Source organism: Camelina sativa, chromosome 8 (genome assembly GCF_030686135.1).
Source record: "Camelina sativa cultivar CO46 ecotype springtype chromosome 8, ASM3068613v1".
NCBI classification, from domain to species: domain Eukaryota; kingdom Viridiplantae; phylum Streptophyta; class Magnoliopsida; order Brassicales; family Brassicaceae; genus Camelina; species Camelina sativa.
Genome location: NC_141887.1, coordinates 16,259,853 through 16,278,529, shown reverse-complemented (window position 1 = coordinate 16,278,529; position 18,677 = coordinate 16,259,853).

The window sequence follows — 18,677 nt, the reverse complement described above, 5'->3', positions numbered from 1 at the left end:
AGGCTTAGGTGACTCGATTCCAAGGTCCTTGATGAGTGCCTTGAGCCACATCAACTCGGTTGTTAACTTTCTCATGGCTCTATACTCCGATTCAGCACTTGATAGGGATACCACCTTTTGTTTCTTGCTCTTCCATGTGATCAAGTTGCCTCCTAGGAACGTGCAATAGCCTGTAGTGGAGCGACGGTCTCCACGGTCTCCGGCGTAATCCGCATCACAATACCCTACTAGCTCCGTGCTTTCATTTCGACCCATCCATATGCCTTGCCCCGGCGAGCCCTTGAGATATTTGAGGATGCGGTTCACCATACCCCAATGATGCACGGTAGGACTTTGCATGTGTTGGCTCACCTGATTAACAGCAAAGCAAATATCAGGTCTAGTGATAGTAAGGTATATAAGCTTACCTACTAGCCGCCGGTATCGCTTGACGTCTTGAAATGGAGCTGCATCAAACTCCCCCTTTCCTCCGGCCTTATAGTTTTCATCAAGGGGTGTAGATACAGCTTTTGAACCTAGCTTCCCTGCTTCACTCAATAAATCAAGAGCATATTTTCTTTGTGATAAAAACAATCCTTCATTAGTCCTATATACTTCTATACCAAGAAAATATTTAAGTTCTCCTAGGTCTTTGATATCAAAAACTGACTTAAGGTAAGCCTTAGTCTCTTGAATGCCTACCTTGTCACTTCCAGTTATGATGATATCATCAACATAAACTAGAATGACTATAATACCTTTTTCACTTGGTAAGGTGAATAGAGTGTGGTCAGCCTCTGATTTGCGGAAGCCTTTCTCAAGGAGTGTGGTGCTTAACTTGTGATACCAAGCCCTAGGGGACTGTTTGAGTCCATAAATCGCCTTGTTCAGTTTTAATACTTTCCCGGGACCAATGATGTCTTCTAAACCCGGAGGTGGCCTCATATAAACTTCATCCTCGAGCTCTCCTTGTAAGAAGGCGTTCTTAACATCCATTTGCCATAAGTCCCAGTCAAGGTTGGTTGCAAGAGAGAGAACAACTCGAACCGTGTGAAGTTTGGCCACCGGTGCAAACGTATCTTGGTAGTCCTCCCCATACGTTTGAGTGAACCCCCTTGCAACGAGTCTGGCTTTGTAGCGTTCGATCTCCCCATCACTCTTATATTTAATGGTAAAGATCCACCTGGATGTCACAGCCTTCTTGCCTTTGGGTAAGTCAGCCTCGTCCCATGTATGATTGGCCTCCATTGCATTCTTCTCGGCATTGACAGCATCACACCATTCCTTATGATTCTTGGCTTCTTCATAGTCTTTGGGAATCCAATGAGCATCAATCTTGCCAAGAAACACTTGATGGTGTGGAGGAAAATGAGCCAAGGTGCATACCGCTTGAATCGGATGAGCTACAGCAACGTCGTTGTAGTAGACCCGAGTGTTTCGCCAATTGGAGGGGGGAAACTTGAGGCGTTCACTGCGGCGAAGTGGGATAACTTCCTGTGGTGTGGCCTCATCGTCATTGTCTTCCTCGGTGGGCACATAATCCTCATCACCGGAAGCATTGTCCACCGGAACTGAATTTAAACCATTTTCATCATCGGATTGTTCATCAAGTTCAGCCGAGTGTTCATCAAGTGCAGCCGAGGGATCATAGTCTAGAGACTCCGGCGGTGAAGTGGCCGGTGCATTGACTGGGGGTGCAGGTGTTGACGCGGGGGCATTGTCAACACCGAGTCTCTCGAGAAGGATGCGAAGGTTGTTAGCTCGGTCAGATGGTGAGGTGGACAAGTCTCGAAGGCTCTCCCAGTTCTTTTCCTCATAGAAGCCTTTAGACTCCACGAACTTAACATCACGAGAGACGAAAACGCGCTTCATGTTCGGCTCGTAGCACTTGTAGCCTTTTTGAGTCGTCGAGTACCCAAGGAACATGCTCTTAACACTCTTAGCATCAAGCTTGTCGCGCAGTTCTCCTGGCTTCAACACATAACACACGCAGCCAAATACTCTTAAATGATCAAATGAGGGTTTTACCTTGTTTATTACCTCAAACGGTGAACTGTCTTGAAGAACTTTGGTTGGTGTCCGGTTAATGAGGTAGCAAGCCGCAAGAACAGCATCTCCCCAAAACTTCTTTGGAACATTGGTGTGAAACATCATGGATCTTGCCACTTCCATGAGGTGCCTATTCTTCCTTTCAGCAACACCATTTTGTTGGGGTGTATATGGACAGCTTGTTTGATGAATAATCCCATGGTTTGCTAGGTATTGTTTGAAGGCATGGCTTGTATACTCTCCTCCATTATCTGATCTCAAAATTTTAATCTTTGCATTATAATGGTTAGTCACATATTTTTGAAAATTAGTGAAGGCTTCAAGAACTCTATCTTTAGAAGGAAGCAAGGTCAGCCAAGTATATTTTGATTTTTCATCAATAAAAGTCACAAAATATTTTTGATTTTCTCTCGACAAGCAAGGGGAAGTCCAAACATCTGAATGGATTAAATCAAAACAATTTTCATAAATAGTCATAGATTTAGGAAAAACAGCCTTGCAATGTTTACCAAGAATACATGCCTCACACTCATCATTTTTAAAAGAAATATTAGGAAACATTAATGATAAAGCTCTAGTATGAGGATGTCCTAGCCTAGCATGTAAAATAGAATCACTAGGTTTAATAATAACCGAATTAAAACAAGATGCAGTAGAAGAAGATAGATTCAAGTCCTCAAGCACATATAGATCATCCTTGGAACCTCCTTGACCAAGAACTTTACTTGTCTCAATATCCTGAAAATGAACCTTGTTAGGACCAAATATTGCATAACAATTTAAATCAGTGGTGGCCCTCTTAACTGATAGCAAATTAGATGTGAAATTTGGCATATAGAAAGCTTTAGTTTCTTTGTTAAATAACTTTAAATTTCCTATGCCTTTAATTGGAACTTTCTCACCATTAGCTATCACAACATTACCATTAGCAGGCTTAATATCACTCATTAACCTAGAATCACTAATCATGTGATGAGATGCACCAGAATCAACAATAAGAGACTTAGTTTTGTTTGAGGTAAGAAACGCCTTACCGGTGGCCTCCTTGAGGGCTTTGATGAGCGCATCAAGGTCGGACCGCCTTACCAGCTCGGACGATGCTGCAGCAAGAGCAGTTCCACCGGTCACTTGTTGAGGCTGCTCAGAGATCAATGGCTCCCCCACGGCAGTTGCTTGGTGAGCTCTCGGTTGTCCTCCGCGGTTTGGTCGTCCACCTCGGATTGTTCCCGGTGGTGGTGCTAGATGCGGATGTAGGATCCAGCAGCGGCTCTTGAAGTGGCCAAGTTTCTTACAGTGCTCACAAACCGGCGGGTTGTTCTTGTCCTCCGGTCGGTAGTAGCCTTTGTTTGCTGATGCCATCTCAGCTTTGTTAGCGGTCACCAGCTCTCCCTTGCTGCCGAACAATCCCATGGAGCCATGCTCCTTTTGAATTTGGTTACAAACATCATCAAGGCTTGGGAGTTTATCTGACCGCAAGATGTGTTTGATGAGATCATTGTAGGAGGGGTTTAGGGTCAAGAGCAGCCCAAACACTTTGTCTTGTTCACGCCTCTCGTTCAGTATGGCCGGATCAATTGTCGCCGGTCGCAGCATTTCTAGTTCAGCCCAAAGGGACCTAAACTTCCCAAAATGCTTTGTAAACTCCATATCCTCTTGGTTGAGGTTATTGATGGCCCTTTTAATCTCGAAGATACGATTGACATTGGTAATATTACCAAAAACGTTCTTGAGGGTGTCCCACAAGTCCTTCGCCGTCTCGCAGTAGGAGTAGGCTTCAAGAATGGGGGCATCTAGAGAGTTTTGAATGATGGCTAAGACCCCTTGGTCTTCTTGGAACCATTTGTTCTTTTCATCTCCGGCAAGTTCCTTGCCGTCCTTGGTGGCCTCACCACTCGGAGCTTCGCTCTTCTCAACGTGAGACCAAAGGCCTCGGCCACAAAGGGCAGTTTTCGTGGTCCTCGCCCACAGCAGATAGTTCTCTCCCTTGAGAGTCACCGGAACAACCATGGTTTTGACACTTTCCATGATGAAGAGACCGTTAGGTAAAGCTATTATCCAACGGTTAAAGAAAATGACTTTCAAGTCAAAAACAGAAAATGAGAGAGAAGGAGAAGCGGAAGTAAGTGATGATCAAAAACTTTAGAATGACGAGCAACCAGGCTCTGATACCATGTAAGAATTAATAGGATCGATTATGAGTTTAGTGAGAAGATTTGAATAACAAGAGAGTGAGAATCGTTGAGAGTATAGTAAGAGAGTATAGAGAGAGTATTGTGGAGAAAGAGATATTATCTCTTCTTACCTCATTTAGAACATAATTACAATCTACTTATAGACATATACAAAAGAATATACTAAGATGATCCTAGGCACATTTACATATAAAGATAGCGACATGTCCTTAAGAAGACATGTGATCCTTCCCACTTGCGCACTCTACACTAACGGCTATGAGGAGAAGGATCGAGAAGCTCTTGTGACCGTTGGAGGCTGGTGAACATGGAATGGACTCGTGATCCTCATGGGTTGAGCTTGGTAGGCCTTTAGCTGTACGGACGGCCCAATGGTGATGGTTGTACGGACGGATGTACGGACAAGGTGTGTGTGCGGTTTCATAAAATTCAACCCGAACTATTATAATTAGTCAATTGCATTGGATTATTATACATTCTGAACCTAGAAACAGTAACAAAGCTGTTTACTGCTTTGAATCAATGTTTTCTCAGTTTTAGCCTGTTTTGGGACAAAATGGGTATAAGTGTTGTCTAAACATTCCAAATTCAACCTGAACTCTTATAATTAGTCAAATGCAATGGATTGTTACACATATTGACCCTATCAACAGTAACAAAACTGTTTACTGCTTCGAATTAATGTTTTCTCGGTTTTAGCCTGTTTTCTCGGCTTAAGCTTGTTTTGGGATAAAAGAGGTTTAAGTGTTGTCTAAACATTTCAAATTTATCCCAAACTCTTACAATTAGTCAAATGCATTGGATTGTCACACATTCTGACCCTAGAAACAGTAACAAAGCTGTTTACTACTTCAAATCAATGTTTTCTTTGTTTTAGCTTGTTTCGGGACAAAATGGGTATAATTGTTGTCTAAACACTTCAAATTCTTCCCAAACTCTTACAATTAGTCAAATGCATTGGATTGTCACACATTCTGACCCTAGAAACAGTAACAAAGCTGTTTACTACTTCAAATCAATGTTTTCTTTGTTTTAGCTTGTTTCGGGACAAAATGGGTATAATTGTTGTCTAAACACTTCAAATTCATCCCAAACTCTTACAATTAGTCAAATGCATTGGATTGTCACACATTCTGACCCTAGAAACAGTAACAAAGCTGTTTACTACTTCAAATCAATGTTTTCTCGGTTATAGCTTGTTTCGGGACAAAATGGGTATAATTGTTGTCTAAACACTTCAAATTCAACCCGAACTCTTATAATTAGTCAATTGCATTGGATTATTATACATTCTGAACCTAGAAACAGTAACAAAGCTGTTTACTGCTTTGAATCAATGTTTTCTCAGTTTTAGGCTGTTTTGGGACAAAATGGGTATAAGTGTTGTCTAAACATTCCAAATTCAACCTGAACTCTTATAATTAGTCAAATGCATTGGATTGTTACATATATTGACCCTATAAACAGTAACAAAACTGTTTACTGCTTCGAATTAATGTTTTCTCGGTTTTAGCCTGTTTTCTCGGCTTAAGCTTGTGTTGGGATAAAAGAGGTTTAAGTGTTGTCTAAACATTTCAAATTTATCCCCAACTCTTACAATTAGTCAAATGCATTGGATTGTCACAGATTCTGACCTTAGAAACAGTAACAAAGCTGTTTACTACTTCAAATCAATGTTTTCTTTGTTTGAGCTTGTTTCGGGACAAAATGGGTATAATTGTTGTCTAAACACTTCAAATCTCTTACAATTAGTCAAATGCATTGGATTGTCACACATTCTGACCCTAGAAACAGTAACAAAGCTGTTTACTACTTCAAATCAATGTTTTCTCGGTTATAGCTTGTTTCGGGACAAAATGGGTATAATTGTTGTCTAAACACTTCAAATTCAACCCGAACTCTTATAATTAGTCAATTGCATTGGATTATTATACATTCCTACCCTAGAAACAGTAACAAAGCTGTTTACTGCTTTGAATCAATGTTTTCTCAGTTTTAGCCTGTTTTGGGACAAAATGGGTATAAGTGTTGTCTAAACACTCCAAATTCAACCGGACTCTTATAATTAGTCAAATGCATTGGATTGTTACATATATTGACCCTATAAACAGTAACAAAACTGTTTACTGCTTCGAATCAATGTTTTCTCGGTTTTAGCATGTTTTCTCGACTTAAGCTTGTTTTGGGATAAAAGAGGTTTAAGTGTTGTCTAAACACTCCTAATTCATCCAAAACTCTTACAATTAGTCAAATGCATTGTGGATTGTCACACATTCTGACCCTAGAAACAGTAACAAAGCTGTTTACTACTACAAATCAATGTTTTCTTTGTTTTAGCTTGTTTCGGGACAAAATGGGTATAATTGTTGTCTAAACATTTCAAATTTATCCCAAACTCTTACAATTAGTCAAATGCATTGTATTGTCACACATTCTGACCCTAGAAACGGTAACAAAGCTGTTTACTACTTCAAATCAATGTTTTCTTTGTTTTAGCTTGTTTCGGGACAAAATGGGTATAATTGTTGTCTAAACACTTCAAATTCATCCCAAACTCTTACAATTAGTCAAATGCATTGGATTGTCACACATTCTGACCCTAGAAACAGTAACAAAGCTGTTTACTACTTCAAATCAATGTTTTCTCGGTTATAACTTGTTTCGGGACAAAATGGGTATAATTGTTGTCTAAACACTTCTAATTCATCCCAAACTCTTACAATTAGTCAAATACATTGGATTGTCACACATTCTGACCCTAGAAACAGTAACAAAGCTGTTTACTACTTCAAATCAATGTTTTCTCGGTTATAGCTTGTTTCGGGACAAAATGGGTATAATTGTTGTCTAAACACTTCAAATTCAACCCGAACTATTATAATTAGTCAATTGCATTGGATTATTATACATTCTGAACCTAGAAACAGTAACAAAGCTGTTTACTGCTTTGAATCAATGTTTTCTCAGTTTTAGCCTGTTTTGGGACAAAATGGGTATAAGTGTTGTCTAAACATTCCAAATTCAACCTGAACTCTTATAATTAGTCAAATGCAATGGATTGTTACACATATTGACCCTATCAACAGTAACAAAACTGTTTACTGCTTCGAATTAATGTTTTCTCGGTTTTAGCCTGTTTTCTCGGCTTAAGCTTGTTTTGGGATAAAAGAGGTTTAAGTGTTGTCTAAACATTTCAAATTTATCCCAAACTCTTACAATTAGTCAAATGCATTGGATTGTCACACATTCTGACCCTAGAAACAGTAACAAAGCTGTTTACTACTTCAAATCAATGTTTTCTTTGTTTTAGCTTGTTTCGGGACAAAATGGGTATAATTGTTGTCTAAACACTTCAAATTCTTCCCAAACTCTTACAATTAGTCAAATGCATTGGATTGTCACACATTCTGACCCTAGAAACAGTAACAAAGCTGTTTACTACTTCAAATCAATGTTTTCTTTGTTTTAGCTTGTTTCGGGACAAAATGGGTATAATTGTTGTCTAAACACTTCAAATTCATCCCAAACTCTTACAATTAGTCAAATGCATTGGATTGTCACACATTCTGACCCTAGAAACAGTAACAAAGCTGTTTACTACTTCAAATCAATGTTTTCTCGGTTATAGCTTGTTTCGGGACAAAATGGGTATAATTGTTGTCTAAACACTTCAAATTCAACCCGAACTCTTATAATTAGTCAATTGCATTGGATTATTATACATTCTGAACCTAGAAACAGTAACAAAGCTGTTTACTGCTTTGAATCAATGTTTTCTCAGTTTTAGGCTGTTTTGGGACAAAATGGGTATAAGTGTTGTCTAAACATTCCAAATTCAACGTGAACTCTTATAATTAGTCAAATGCATTGGATTGTTACATATATTGACCCTATAAACAGTAACAAAACTGTTTACTGCTTCGAATTAATGTTTTCTCGGTTTTAGCCTGTTTTCTCGGCTTAAGCTTGTGTTGGGATAAAAGAGGTTTAAGTGTTGTCTAAACATTTCAAATTTATCCCCAACTCTTACAATTAGTCAAATGCATTGGATTGTCACAGATTCTGACCCTAGAAACAGTAACAAAGCTGTTTACTACTTCAAATCAATGTTTTCTTTGTTTGAGCTTGTTTCGGGACAAAATGGGTATAATTGTTGTCTAAACACTTCAAATCTCTTACAATTAGTCAAATGCATTGGATTGTCACACATTCTGACCCTAGAAACAGTAACAAAGCTGTTTACTACTTCAAATCAATGTTTTCTCGGTTATAGCTTGTTTCGGGACAAAATGGGTATAATTGTTGTCTAAACACTTCAAATTCAACCCGAACTCTTATAATTAGTCAATTGCATTGGATTATTATACATTCCTACCCTAGAAAAAGTAACAAAGCTGTTTACTGCTTTGAATCAATGTTTTCTCAGTTTTAGCCTGTTTTGGGACAAAATGGGTATAAGTGTTGTCTAAACACTCCAAATTCAACCGGACTCTTATAATTAGTCAAATGCATTGGATTGTTACATATATTGACCCTATAAACAGTAACAAAACTGTTTACTGCTTCGAATCAATGTTTTCTCGGTTTTAGCATGTTTTCTCGACTTAAGCTTGTTTTGGGATAAAAGAGGTTTAAGTGTTGTCTAAACACTCCTAATTCATCCAAAACTCTTACAATTAGTCAAATGCATTGGATTGTCACACATTCTGACCCTAGAAACAGTAACAAAGCTGTTTACTACTTCAAATCAATGTTTTCTTTGTTTTAGCTTGTTTCGGGACAAAATGGGTATAATTGTTGTCTAAACATTTCAAATTTATCCCAAACTCTTACAATTAGTCAAATGCATTGGATTGTCACACATTCTGACCCTAGAAACGGTAACAAAGCTGTTTACTACTTCAAATCAATGTTTTCTTTGTTTTAGCTTGTTTCGGGACAAAATGGGTATAATTGTTGTCTAAACACTTCAAATTCATCCCAAACTCTTACAATTAGTCAAATGCATTGGATTGTCACACATTCTGACCCTAGAAACAGTAACAAAGCTGTTTACTACTTCAAATCAATGTTTTCTCGGTTATAACTTGTTTCGGGACAAAATGGGTATAATTGTTGTCTAAACACTTCTAATTCATCCCAAACTCTTACAATTAGTCAAATACATTGGATTGTCACACATTCTGACCCTAGAAACAGTAACAAACCTGTTTACTACTTCAAATCAATGTTTTCTCGGTTATAGCTTGTTTCGGGACAAAATGGGTATAATTGTTGTCTAAACATTTCAAATTTATCCCAAACTCTTACAATTAGTCAAATGCATTGGATTGTCACACATTCTGACCCTAGAAACAGTAACAAAGCTGTTTACTACTTCAAATCAATGTTTTCTTTGTTTTAGCTTGTTTCGGGACAAAATGGGTATAATTGTTGTCTAAACACTTCAAATTCATCCCAAACTCTTACAATTAGTCAAATGCATTGGATTGTCACACATTCTGACCCTAGAAACAGTAACAAAGCTGTTTACTACTTCAAATCAATGTTTTCTCGGTTATAGCTTGTTTCGGGACAAAATGGGTATAATTGTTGTCTAAACACTTCAAATTCAACCCGAACTCTTATAATTAGTCAATTCATTGGATTATTATACATTCCTACCCTAGAAACAGTAACAAAGCTGTTTACTGCTTTGAATCAATGTTTTCTCAGTTTTAGCCTGTTTTGGGACAAAATGGGTATAAGTGTTGTCTAAACACTCCAAATTCAACCGGACTCTTATAATTAGTCAAATGCATTGGATTGTTACATATATTGACCCTATAAACAGTAACAAAACTGTTTACTGCTTCGAATCAATGTTTTCTCGGTTTTAGCATGTTTTCTCGACTTAAGCTTGTTTTGGGATAAAAGAGGTTTAAGTGTTGTCTAAACACTCCTAATTCATCCAAAACTCTTACAATTAGTCAAATGCATTGGATTGTCACACATTCTGACCCTAGAAACAGTAACAAAGCTGTTTACTACTTCAAATCAATGTTTTCTTTGTTTTAGCTTGTTTCGGGACAAAATGGGTATAATTGTTGTCTAAACACTTCAAATTCATCCCAAACTCTTACAATTAGTCAAATGCATTGGATTGTCACACATTCTGACCCTAGAAACAGTAACAAAGCTGTTTACTACTTCAAATCAATGTTTTCTCGGTTATAACTTGTTTCGGGACAAAATGGGTATAATTGTTGTCTAAACACTTCCAATTCATCCCAAACTTTTACAATTAGTCAAATACATTGGATTGTCACACATTCTGACCCTAGAAACAGTAACAAAGCTGTTTACTACTTCAAATCAATGTTTTCTCGGTTATAGCTTGTTTCGGGACAAAATGGGTATAATTGTTGTCTAAACACTTCAAATTCAACCCGAACTCTTATAATTAGTCAATTGCATTGGATTATTATACATTCTGAACCTAGAAACAGTAACAAAGCTGTTTACTGCTTTGAATCAATGTTTTCTCAGTTTTAGCCTGTTTTGGGACAAAATGGGTATAAGTGTTGTCTAAACACTCCAAATTCAACCGGACTCTTATAATTAGTCAAATGCATTGGATTGTTACATATATTGACCCTATAAACAGTAACAAAACTGTTTACTGCTTCGAATTAATGTTTTCTCGGTTTTAGCCTGTTTTCTCGGCTTAAGCTTGTGTTGGGATAAAAGAGGTTTAAGTGTTGTCAAAACATTTCAAATTTATCCCCAACTCTTACAATTAGTCAAATGCATTGGATTGTCACAGATTCTGACCCTAGAAACAGTAACAAAGCTGTTTACTACTTCAAATCAATGTTTTCTTTGTTTGAGCTTGTTTCGGGACAAAATGGGTATAATTGTTGTCTAAACACTTCAAATCTCTTACAATTAGTCAAATGCATTGGATTGTCACACATTCTGACCCTAGAAACAGTAACAAAGCTCTTTACTACTTCAAATCAATGTTTTCTCGGTTATAGCTTGTTTCGGGACAAAATGGGTATAATTGTTGTCTAAACACTTCAAATTCAACCCGAACTCTTATAATTAGTCAATTGCATTGGATTATTATACATTCCTACCCTAGAAACAGTAACAAAGCTGTTTACTGCTTTGAATCAATGTTTTCTCAGTTTTAGCCTGTTTTGGGACAAAATGGGTATAAGTGTTGTCTAAACACTCCAAATTCAACCGGACTCTTATAATTAGTCAAATGCATTGGATTGTTACATATATTGACCCTATAAACAGTAACAAAACTGTTTACTGCTTCGAATCAATGTTTTCTCGGTTTTAGCATGTTTTCTCGACTTAAGCTTGTTTTGGGATAAAAGAGGTTTAAGTGTTGTCTAAACACTCCTAATTCATCCAAAACTCTTACAATAAGTCAAATGCATTGGATTGTCACACATTCTGACCCTAGAAACAGTAACAAAGCTGTTTACTACTTCAAATCAATGTTTTCTTTGTTTTAGCTTGTTTCGGGACAAAATGGGTATAATTGTTGTCTAAACACTTCAAATTCATCCCAAACTCTTACAATTAGTCAAATGCATTGGATTGTCACACATTCTGACCCTAGAAACAGTAACAAAGCTGTTTACTACTTCAAATCAATGTTTTCTCGGTTATAACTTGTTTCGGGACAAAATGGGTATAATTGTTGTCTAAACACTTCCAATTCATCCCAAACTCTTACAATTAGTCAAATACATTGGATTGTCACACATTCTGACCCTAGAAACAGTAACAAAGCTGTTTACTACTTCAAATCAATGTTTTCTCGGTTATAGCTTGTTTCGGGACAAAATGGGTATAATTGTTGTCTAAACACTTCAAATTCAACCCGAACTCTTATAATTAGTCAATTGCATTGGATTATTATACATTCTGAACCTAGAAACAGTAACAAAGCTGTTTACTGCTTTGAATCAATGTTTTCTCAGTTATAGCTTGTTTCGGGACAAAATGGGTATAAGTGTTGTCTAAACATTCCAAATTCAACCTGAACCCTTATAATTAGTCAAATGCAATGGATTGTTACACATATTGACCCTATAAACAGTAACAAAACTGTTTACTGCTTCGAATTAATGTTTTCTCGGTTTTAGCCTGTTTTCTCGGCTTAAGCTTGTTTTGGGATAAAAGAGGTTTAAGTGTTGTCTAAACATTTCAAATTTATCCCACACTCTTACAATTAGTCAAATGCATTGGATTGTCACACATTCTGACCCTAGAAACAGTAACAAAGCTGTTTACTACTTCAAATCAATGTTTTCTTTGTTTTAGCTTGTTTCGGGACAAAATGGGTATAATTGTTGTCTAAACACTTCAAATTCATCCCAAACTCTTACAATTAGTCAAATGCATTGGATTGTCACACATTCTGACCCTAGAAACAGTAACAAAGCTGTTTACTACTTCAAATCAATGTTTTCTCGGTTATAGCTTGTTTCGGGACAAAATGGGTATAATTGTTGTCTAAACACTTCAAATTCAACCCGAACTCTTATAATTAGTCAATTCATTGGATTATTATACATTCCTACCCTAGAAACAGTAACAAAGCTGTTTACTGCTTTGAATCAATGTTTTCTCAGTTTTAGCCTGTTTTGGGACAAAATGGGTATAAGTGTTGTCTAAACACTCCAAATTCAACCGGACTCTTATAATTAGTCAAATGCATTGGATTGTTACATATATTGACCCTATAAACAGTAACAAAACTGTTTACTGCTTCGAATCAATGTTTTCTCGGTTTTAGCATGTTTTCTCGACTTAAGCTTGTTTTGGGATAAAAGAGGTTTAAGTGTTGTCTAAACACTCCTAATTCATCCAAAACTCTTACAATTAGTCAAATGCATTGGATTGTCACACATTCTGACCCTAGAAACAGTAACAAAGCTGTTTACTACTTCAAATCAATGTTTTCTTTGTTTTAGCTTGTTTCGGGACAAAATGGGTATAATTGTTGTCTAAACACTTCAAATTCATCCCAAACTCTTACAATTAGTCAAATGCATTGGATTGTCACACATTCTGACCCTAGAAACAGTAACAAAGCTGTTTACTACTTCAAATCAATGTTTTCTCGGTTATAACTTGTTTCGGGACAAAATGGGTATAATTGTTGTCTAAACACTTCCAATTCATCCCAAACTTTTACAATTAGTCAAATACATTGGATTGTCACACATTCTGACCCTAGAAACAGTAACAAAGCTGTTTACTACTTCAAATCAATGTTTTCTCGGTTATAGCTTGTTTCAGGACAAAATGGGTATAATTGTTGTCTAAACACTTCAAATTCAACCCGAACTCTTATAATTAGTCAATTGCATTGGATTATTATACATTCTGAACCTAGAAACAGTAACAAAGCTGTTTACTGCTTTGAATCAATGTTTTCTCAGTTTTAGCCTGTTTTGGGACAAAATGGGTATAAGTGTTGTCTAAACACTCCAAATTCAACCGGACTCTTATAATTAGTCAAATGCATTGGATTGTTACATATATTGACCCTATAAACAGTAACAAAACTGTTTACTGCTTCGAATTAATGTTTTCTCGGTTTTAGCCTGTTTTCTCGGCTTAAGCTTGTGTTGGGATAAAAGAGGTTTAAGTGTTGTCAAAACATTTCAAATTTATCCCCAACTCTTACAATTAGTCAAATGCATTGGATTGTCACAGATTCTGACCCTAGAAACAGTAACAAAGCTGTTTACTACTTCAAATCAATGTTTTCTTTGTTTGAGCTTGTTTCGGGACAAAATGGGTATAATTGTTGTCTAAACACTTCAAATCTCTTACAATTAGTCAAATGCATTGGATTGTCACACATTCTGACCCTAGAAACAGTAACAAAGCTCTTTACTACTTCAAATCAATGTTTTCTCGGTTATAGCTTGTTTCGGGACAAAATGGGTATAATTGTTGTCTAAACACTTCAAATTCAACCCGAACTCTTATAATTAGTCAATTGCATTGGATTATTATACATTCCTACCCTAGAAACAGTAACAAAGCTGTTTACTGCTTTGAATCAATGTTTTCTCAGTTTTAGCCTGTTTTGGGACAAAATGGGTATAAGTGTTGTCTAAACACTCCAAATTCAACCGGACTCTTATAATTAGTCAAATGCATTGGATTGTTACATATATTGACCCTATAAACAGTAACAAAACTGTTTACTGCTTCGAATCAATGTTTTCTCGGTTTTAGCATGTTTTCTCGACTTAAGCTTGTTTTGGGATAAAAGAGGTTTAAGTGTTGTCTAAACACTCCTAATTCATCCAAAACTCTTACAATAAGTCAAATGCATTGGATTGTCACACATTCTGACCCTAGAAACAGTAACAAAGCTGTTTACTACTTCAAATCAATGTTTTCTTTGTTTTAGCTTGTTTCGGGACAAAATGGGTATAATTGTTGTCTAAACACTTCAAATTCATCCCAAACTCTTACAATTAGTCAAATGCATTGGATTGTCACACATTCTGACCCTAGAAACAGTAACAAAGCTGTTTACTACTTCAAATCAATGTTTTCTCGGTTATAACTTGTTTCGGGACAAAATGGGTATAATTGTTGTCTAAACACTTCCAATTCATCCCAAACTCTTACAATTAGTCAAATACATTGGATTGTCACACATTCTGACCCTAGAAACAGTAACAAAGCTGTTTACTACTTCAAATCAATGTTTTCTCGGTTATAGCTTGTTTCGGGACAAAATGGGTATAATTGTTGTCTAAACACTTCAAATTCAACCCGAACTCTTATAATTAGTCAATTGCATTGGATTATTATACATTCTGAACCTAGAAACAGTAACAAAGCTGTTTACTGCTTTGAATCAATGTTTTCTCAGTTATAGCTTGTTTCGGGACAAAATGGGTATAAGTGTTGTCTAAACATTCCAAATTCAACCTGAACCCTTATAATTAGTCAAATGCAATGGATTGTTACACATATTGACCCTATAAACAGTAACAAAACTGTTTACTGCTTCGAATTAATGTTTTCTCGGTTTTAGCCTGTTTTCTCGGCTTAAGCTTGTTTTGGGATAAAAGAGGTTTAAGTGTTGTCTAAACATTTCAAATTTATCCCACACTCTTACAATTAGTCAAATGCATTGGATTGTCACACATTCTGACCCTAGAAACAGTAACAAAGCTGTTTACTACTTCAAATCAATGTTTTCTTTGTTTTAGCTTGTTTCGGGACAAAATGGGTATAATTGTTGTCTAAACACTTCAAATTCATCCCAAACTCTTACAATTAGTCAAATGCATTGGATTGTCACACATTCTGACCCTAGAAACAGTAACAAAGCTGTTTACTACTTCAAATCAATGTTTTCTCGGTTATAGCTTGTTTCGGGACAAAATGGGTATAATTGTTGTCTAAACACTTCAAATTCAACCCGAACTCTTATAATTAGTCAATTGCATTGGATTATTATACATTCTGAACCTAGAAACAGTAACAAAGCTGTTTACTGCTTTGAATCAATGTTTTCTCAGTTTTAGCCTGTTTTGGGACAAAATGGGTATAAGTGTTGTCTAAACACTCCAAATTCAACCGGACTCTTATAATTAGTCAAATGCATTGGATTGTTACATATATTGACCCTATAAACAGTAACAAAACTGTTTACTGCTTCGAATTAATGTTTTCTCGGTTTTAGCCTGTTTTCTCGGCTTAAGCTTGTGTTGGGATAAAAGAGGTTTAAGTGTTGTCAAAACATTTCAAATTTATCCCCAACTCTTACAATTAGTCAAATGCATTGGATTGTCACAGATTCTGACCCTAGAAACAGTAACAAAGCTGTTTACTACTTCAAATCAATGTTTTCTTTGTTTGAGCTTGTTTCGGGACAAAATGGGTATAATTGTTGTCTAAACACTTCAAATCTCTTACAATTAGTCAAATGCATTGGATTGTCACACATTCTGACCCTAGAAACAGTAACAAAGCTCTTTACTACTTCAAATCAATGTTTTCTCGGTTATAGCTTGTTTCGGGACAAAATGGGTATAATTGTTGTCTAAACACTTCAAATTCAACCCGAACTCTTATAATTAGTCAATTGCATTGGATTATTATACATTCCTACCCTAGAAACAGTAACAAAGCTGTTTACTGCTTTGAATCAATGTTTTCTCAGTTTTAGCCTGTTTTGGGACAAAATGGGTATAAGTGTTGTCTAAACACTCCAAATTCAACCGGACTCTTATAATTAGTCAAATGCATTGGATTGTTACATATATTGACCCTATAAACAGTAACAAAACTGTTTACTGCTTCGAATCAATGTTTTCTCGGTTTTAGCATGTTTTCTCGACTTAAGCTTGTTTTGGGATAAAAGAGGTTTAAGTGTTGTCTAAACACTCCTAATTCATCCAAAACTCTTACAATTAGTCAAATGCATTGGATTGTCACACATTCTGACCCTAGAAACAGTAACAAAGCTGTTTACTACTTCAAATCAATGTTTTCTTTGTTTTAGCTTGTTTCGGGACAAAATGGGTATAATTGTTGTCTAAACACTTCAAATTCATCCCAAACTCTTACAATTAGTCAAATGCATTGGATTGTCACACATTCTGACCCTAGAAACAGTAACAAAGCTGTTTACTACTTCAAATCAATGTTTTCTCGGTTATAACTTGTTTCGGGACAAAATGGGTATAATTGTTGTCTAAACACTTCCAATTCATCCCAAACTTTTACAATTAGTCAAATACATTGGATTGTCACACATTCTGACCCTAGAAACAGTAACAAAGCTGTTTACTACTTCAAATCAATGTTTTCTCGGTTATAGCTTGTTTCGGGACAAAATGGGTATAATTGTTGTCTAAACACTTCAAATTCAACCCGAACTCTTATAATTAGTCAATTGCATTGGATTATTATACATTCTGAACCTAGAAACAGTAACAAAGCTGTTTACTGCTTTGAATCAATGTTTTCTCAGTTTTAGCCTGTTTTGGGACAAAATGGGTATAAGTGTTGTCTAAACACTCCAAATTCAACCGGACTCTTATAATTAGTCAAATGCATTGGATTGTTACATATATTGACCCTATAAACAGTAACAAAACTGTTTACTGCTTCGAATTAATGTTTTCTCGGTTTTAGCCTGTTTTCTCGGCTTAAGCTTGTGTTGGGATAAAAGAGGTTTAAGTGTTGTCAAAACATTTCAAATTTATCCCCAACTCTTACAATTAGTCAAATGCATTGGATTGTCACAGATTCTGACCCTAGAAACAGTAACAAAGCTGTTTACTACTTCAAATCAATGTTTTCTTTGTTTGAGCTTGTTTCGGGACAAAATGGGTATAATTGTTGTCTAAACACTTCAAATCTCTTACAATTAGTCAAATGCATTGGATTGTCACACATTCTGACCCTAGAAACAGTAACAAAGCTCTTTACTACTTCAAATCAATGTTTTCTCGGTTATAGCTTGTTTCGGGACAAAATGGGTATAATTGTTGTCTAAACACTTCAAATTCAACCCGAACTCTTATAATTAGTCAATTGCATTGGATTATTATACATTCCTACCCTAGAAACAGTAACAAAGCTGTTTACTGCTTTGAATCAATGTTTTCTCAGTTTTAGCCTGTTTTGGGACAAAATGGGTATAAGTGTTGTCTAAACACTCCAAATTCAACCGGACTCTTATAATTAGTCAAATGCATTGGATTATTACATATATTGACCCTATAAACAGTAACAAAACTGTTTACTGCTTCGAATCAATGTTTTCTCGGTTTTAGCATGTTTTCTCGACTTAAGCTTGTTTTGGGATAAAAGAGGTTTAAGTGTTGTCTAAACACTCCTAATTCATCCAAAACTCTTACAATTAGTCAAATGCATTGGATTGTCACACATTCTGACCCTAGAAACAGTAACAAAGCTGTTTACTACTTCAAATCAATGTTTTCTTTGTTTTAGCTTGTTTCGGGACAAAATGGGTATAATTGTTGTCTAAACACTTCAAATTCATCCCAAACTCTTACAATTAGTCAAATGCATTGGATTGTCACACATTCTGACCCTAGAAACAGTAACAAAGCTGTTTACTACTTCAAATCAATGTTTTCTCGGTTATAACTTGTTTCGGGACAAAATGGGTATAATTGTTGTCTAAACACTTCCAATTCATCCCAAACTCTTACAATTAGTCAAATAAATTGGATTGTCACACATTCTGACCCTAGAAACAGTAACAAAGCTGTTTACTACTTCAAATCAATGTTTTCTCGGTTATAGCTTGTTTCGGGACAAAATGGGTATAATTGTTGTCTAAACACTTCAAATTCAACCCGAACTCTTATAATTAGTCAATTGCATTGGATTATTATACATTCTGAACCTAGAAACAGTAACAAAGCTGTTTACTGC